Genomic DNA, 6,000 nt, shown 5'->3' on the forward strand with positions numbered 1-6,000 from the left:
ATTATCTCAGTAGGAATGACTTTTGTAAAAGGCATTGTCTTTCTTCTGAAACACCTTGGACAAGGCATTCTCTCTCTCTCTCTCTCTCTCTCAGTCATCAACCGATTGTCCACAAAGGAAAACAGAGAGGTTGTTTGACAGGTTACCATAGCAGGAAGCCTGCCTGCTTCCAGGTAGGACAGTCTGGCTTGGCATAATCCAAGCTAATAGAGTCCTACCTGGCATTGTCTGAGGTTTTTTGTTTTTTTTTTCCTAAGTGAGTTAAAATGTTAAAAATGTGAATAGGAATTGCAAGCCCCTGCTCAGGAATGAGAGGGTGACAGCAAGCATAATCTGAAGTATTATCAGACTTAGCCAACAATTTTGATGTGCTAACAGGCCCTGACAAAGGCAACCTCAAATAGTCTGAAAGCCTGTTCTGAGCCCTGGAATGCTGACTATCCATTTGAAGAATGGATGGACGAATGGATGGACGAATGAATGAATGAATGAATGAATGAATGAGAGACGTTGGCAGGGCCAACTCTTGGAAGATTTTGGCTAGCTGTAGAGCACTCCAGTCCTCACAGCTGGTTAGCTCCTCCCAGGGTGGGAATACATACGGGAGTCAGGAGGTGTAGGGGGAGGGACCGAGTGATTTCTCCCAAGAACCCAGTGATAGGCTTGTGTGCCCAGAGAAATGTAAGAAAGTCAGTGTTCAGATGGAGCAGGCCCACACGTGGCTGTCGACTGTGTGGCAAGGACCACCCATATGTGGGGCAGCTCACAGTTGCCTTCAAAATTCAGAATGAGCTTGGCCTTTGTAGCTTTTCCTGCAGCTACGTTCCCACGAGGACCAGATGGCATGTGGATTGGGGACGCTTGTTTACCACACTGTTTATAATAATAAGAGCCTGCGAACAGGCCGGTCTTCTCAGAAGGGGTCTGGCAAAATAATCTCGGAGCAGTAACTCCGAGTTTATTGAGTGCCTGCTACTCATGCTGCTGCCTGGTGAGAGCATCCTTCAGGACCAGTTATCTAACGGGATCCTCACAAAACACTTTGGGGTCAATGTTTGCTTTCCCGTCAGGCCCATAAAGGAGGAAACTGAGTCACCGAGACATTAAGCAACAGGTTGAATGTCAACCAGCTGGCTCATACCAGAGTGGGGATCTAAACTATAGAAGCCCCCCTCCTCCAAAGTCTGTGCTCTGCCCGAGACATCCCCTCCAAGAGTGAATGCTCAGCTCTCTGTTAGAGGGAATGCACCGGAGTGGAGAAACAGAACGAGGCGATTCTGAGCCTCTGGGTTAAGCAGGAGAAAAATGACACAGAGCCTCGTGGAGACTCGGCTGTCTGTGTGGGAGAAAAGTTTGTAAATATATATATATTAGGCTATCTTTGGAAGAATATACAGGAAATCAGTAACTGGGACCTCCAAAGGGAACCTGAGTTATGGATGGATGAGAGGGTAGAGAGACTAACATTTCTGTTCAGATTTATTTCCAGCTTTTGGCTGTGCCTTGAGGTCATTTCACACTTACAGAAAGGCTATAAAAATAAGACCTGGGGAGTGGGATGGGAAAGGGAGGGTTAGGGCTCTTGCTACCCAGAAGATGGGAAGGAGTGGAGGATGCTGGTAGTCAGGAGACTACCCTGTCCTCTCCTCTTCCCCATGTGTTGGACTTGGGACCCCAGGTGGGCACAGAGCCTTTGTCCTGGGAACAATCCAGACACAGGGCGGGAAGACCAGTTCCCTGCCATCCCTTGGATGTCATCCTATGGCACTTTCCCCTACAGACCTCAGTTATTGTGACTCTGTCATCCTGCCATCTGCCCTGGGTTTTCATGGCAAGAGCCCTTAGGTCTAGGTGAGCCTCATTCCTTCTTGTCCGCACCCTCAACTGCAATCTTTCTGATTGGGGCTCCCTGAAGATGGGTCACATCGTCTTCATATTGGAGGCTTCTGGAGGTCAGGTTACACCCCCCATCAGACTGGGGTTCCTTAAGGATGGGACAATGTCTCCCTCAGACAAGCTCCCTGAGTGCAGGCTGTGTTCTCCTCATCCAGGCCTCCTCATACCAGGCTTGTATAGAGCAGTGGTTCGTGCCCCCTTAGCCTCCCCCTGACTCCTTTCCAACACCCCAACCTGGTACTTGTGTTCCCTCAAGCCTTTTGCCTATTGAAGCAGTGGCTGAAAGCCTGTATTGACACCAACGACCCATGGCCAGGCCATTGCATAACCACAGCACAGCCACGAGTTCCCGATGATTCAGCACTGAGGCCTACACAGCATTTATACCTCTGTGCTCCTGGACTCAGCCAGGTACCTCAGAAGCAAAGGGCATGAGCAGCAGGATTCTACTTCACCCAGGAACCTTAACCCCAGCACTGTACTCCAAGAGAAAGACGTATGCATTTGTTTTTTCTTAGCTGCCCAGACCTGGTCTTTCTGGGTGTCTGAGCTAGGCTAAGTGCCCTGCCTGAGTTCCAGGCTGGGGCTGGGCCAAGGCACCCACCTACTATCAAGATCCTGTAGTTGGAGCTTAGATCCCTCAAGTAGGGTTGTGGCCCAGGAGGAGAGGGACCAAGAAGGGGACCTCAGGGGCCAGCTTGAGGCTGGGGGTCAGCTGAGTAGTTCTTTTATAGACCACTAGATGTCACTTCCATTTCAAAGGAACCCACTGGCTTTCTTCAGTCAGGTCCCCCAGCCTCCAAGTCTTAAAGGCATACAAGCAAACTTCACCATCCCCAGAGCACCAGGACACTGGACAGCTGGCAAGGAAAGACCTCTAGGCTTGAGCTGAAGGCTCTGGGAGTTCCTTAGTAGCCCACCCAGCCCCACCGAGAACAGGAAGGGTGGAGCCCCAGTTCTCGTTCCCCAGTACCTTCATGGATAGTCTGAGGCTGGCATCTTCTCAAACAGAAGGTCAAACATGTGATTAAAGAAAAGGGGGTAACCATATGACAAGAAACAGATGCCATGCCTCAAGCCTCCTCCTCGGGCTGAGAGATTCCAGTCAGATTCCAGTTCACTGGGGGCCACGGTATCGATCCTCCTAGGTGGCTCAGTGGTCAAGAACATTTGATGCTCTTCCAAAGGACCCAGGTTCGACTCCCAACACCCCCATGGTAGCTTACACCTGTCTCTGACTCCAGCTCTTGGGGATCTGATTCTCCCTCCAGGCATGCATATGATACACCCACACACATGCAGACCAAACATGAATACACATATAATAAATTTAATTTAATTTAAAAGATTTTCAATAATTTCATATAAGAAGCTTTTCTCTACCCGTGCCCCCCAACACTCAGCCAACATCTCTTAGCTGCCTGACACCTGTTACGATAATTGATATGCAAGTATTTATTCCTTTGGAGTCCATAGTCGCCTTCCTGAGCTAAGTATCATTGACTCTCGTATTGTTGGTGAGGAACCCAGGGTTGCGGAGAGGCAGCCAAGACAGTTGTCCTTAGCTCTCTTGCTGGCCCACCTCTGCTCCAGCTCCCACTGAGCGGGAGCCTAGCTGTCTACAGCTCACATGACTGTTAACAATCATCACTTTTAGCGCTCATTCAGGGGCTTCCAAGTTGGTTCGCCTGTCAGCCTCACCAGAGGAGTTTTGAAATGGTCAATTTCCCTAATTGGGCACCTGTCGCTCTCCTGTGAGGGCTGGGATGAGCAGGTGGGGTTGGTAGAGAGAGAGGGCTCATCGATAAAAAAAAAAACCACTGAATCACCACAAAGCCCTGAGTTCGGGTGTCAGAAACCTGCAAAAAGTCAGGCAGAGTCTCCAGTGAGTCACCTTTGACCCCAGCACTATGGGGGTGGGGGGCAGAGACAGGAAGATCTCTGGAGGGGGGTGTTGCTGGCTGCAAGTTTAGCTGAAAATAAAAAAATAGACCCCAGAGTTGTGGAGAAACCTTGCTTCAAAGAAGTAAGCCATAAATTGATAGAGAAGGACACCTGATAGCCTCTTCTGGTCTCCCAGTGTGTGCAAAGTCGTGTTCATCCATGTGTGCACATATGTATACACTACACGCATACATATACTGTTTAAGTAGTTTCAAAGAAAAACCAAGTTAGGGAGCACTCTGTAGAACACTCACTCACCCTGTACCCCACAGGGGTCAAATAGGCATGTGACTCTCTGTTGCTGTTGTTGTTGTTGTTGTTTTGTTGTTGTTGTATTAGGGGGTTGCTTTGTTTTTATTTTTAAACTTTATTAATATCATGCACACATCATATGTGTGCATGCAATGGCTGGATCTGTAGGTCAGAAGTCAGCTCTGTAGTCAGTCCTCTCCTTCCACCTTCACTTGTGTTCCCGGGGTCAGACTCCTGTGTGCAGCCAGCAGGTCCACCCACTGGGCCCTGCCCCTCAGTGGGCCTTTACTGTCGCTACTGTTGAGATAGGCCATGACTCCACAGTCCTAGCTGGGCTTGAGCTTGCAGGAATGCTCTTGCCTCAGTCTCCAAGAGCTAGGATTGGACCCAGTGTTGACCTTTAAATTATGACTGGCCCCAGTTCTATGCAAGTATACAGATTCCACACATACTTCACATGTTACAAGGCAGGAGTATATATATTGGTATATATACACTAATTAGTATTATATATATACCTGTATGTATGTATGTATGTATGTATGTATGTATGTATATGTGTGTATATGTATGCATAGATGTATATGATGTGTTAAAATGGCGGATCGCATCTCAACAGCACACTAGGCCAAGACAGTTCCACATAGAAGAGGTTTTATTGGGAGGGAAAGACAAGAAAGAGAAGAAGCAGAGAAGGGAGGGGGGCAGTCTCCTTATTTATATGGAAAATGACGTAACTCGGGAAGGTAGGAGGTGAGCCAAGTGAATTCTGGGAATATGGTGCCTGTTTCCTTGGCAACAGGTCTGCAGGTCGCATTGTCACCTATGTGTCATAGGTTTGGGAGGTCCTGATGCCAACAATATGTGTGTGTGTGTGTGTGTGTGTGTGTGTGTGTGTGTGTGTGTGTCTGTGTGTGTGTCTGTGTGTGTCTGTGTGTGTCTGTGTGTGTCTGTGTGTGTCTGTGTCTATATTAACAGTAATGCCCTTCTACCAGGGCAAGACAGAGCACTAAGGCCTACTTGCATGCCCCTTGCCTGGGCCAGCCAGCCCATGAATAAACCCAGCTGAACTCTTTTTCTTGAGTTCTCAGAGCAGTGTTCCTCGCCTCTTCTCCATCACTCCTAGTGGAGCGCACAGCTCTTTCCAAGGCAGTTAGCTACAATTGTGGAAACTAGTTGTTAGGTGACCTCTGACACCTGCCTAGACTTGTGACCACCAACTGGTTACAACCACAACTGACCCTTTACATCAACCTCCTGTTTGGCCTAACCTAGCCACCCCTGACGCATTAGCCCTGACCATCCATTAGCCTTGAGACCTAGTGTATGCTAACTGCCATCCTTGTGCATTGCTGGTCAGAGTGCCAAGTGGCTTGGGCATCCGACGGTGGCACCAGTGAAGAACTCCGTGTCATAACAGCCACTGATAATTTAAAAGGAGTGGTGTGCCTTGTATAGAAGATTAATGTTCTTTTACAAAATCTTTTTGTAAAGATTTCCAGTCCTTGCACACACACACACACACACACACACACACACACACACACACACATGCGCGCACGCGTCTTGCTTCTGCTGTTGGCTGGTCTGGAATGCTTTCCCGCTCCTCACACCCATTCACAAGATCCTCAAGGCTTCTTCCCCAGGCGTCTCCCATGTCCCCTGCTGTCTGTGCTTACCAACCCCTTCTGTGAGTATGACTAGACCGCTCAGCCCCGCCTAGTCTTTCTTGCCTTCCTGGGTGAGTGGAATCAAGGTCAGCTCAGCCCAGGATGTGAAGGTTAAGGGATGAGGGGACACTCACATGCGCACATACTCATTGGATGTGTTTATAGAGTTCTAGGCAACTGTAAACTCGACTCTGCTCCTGTGCTCCCAGGAGAGGCTGAACCATAAACACCTCTCCGG

The sequence above is a fragment of the Mus musculus genome, chromosome 17 (assembly GCF_000001635.26).
Source record: "Mus musculus strain C57BL/6J chromosome 17, GRCm38.p6 C57BL/6J".
Taxonomy (NCBI): Eukaryota; Metazoa; Chordata; class Mammalia; order Rodentia; family Muridae; genus Mus; species Mus musculus.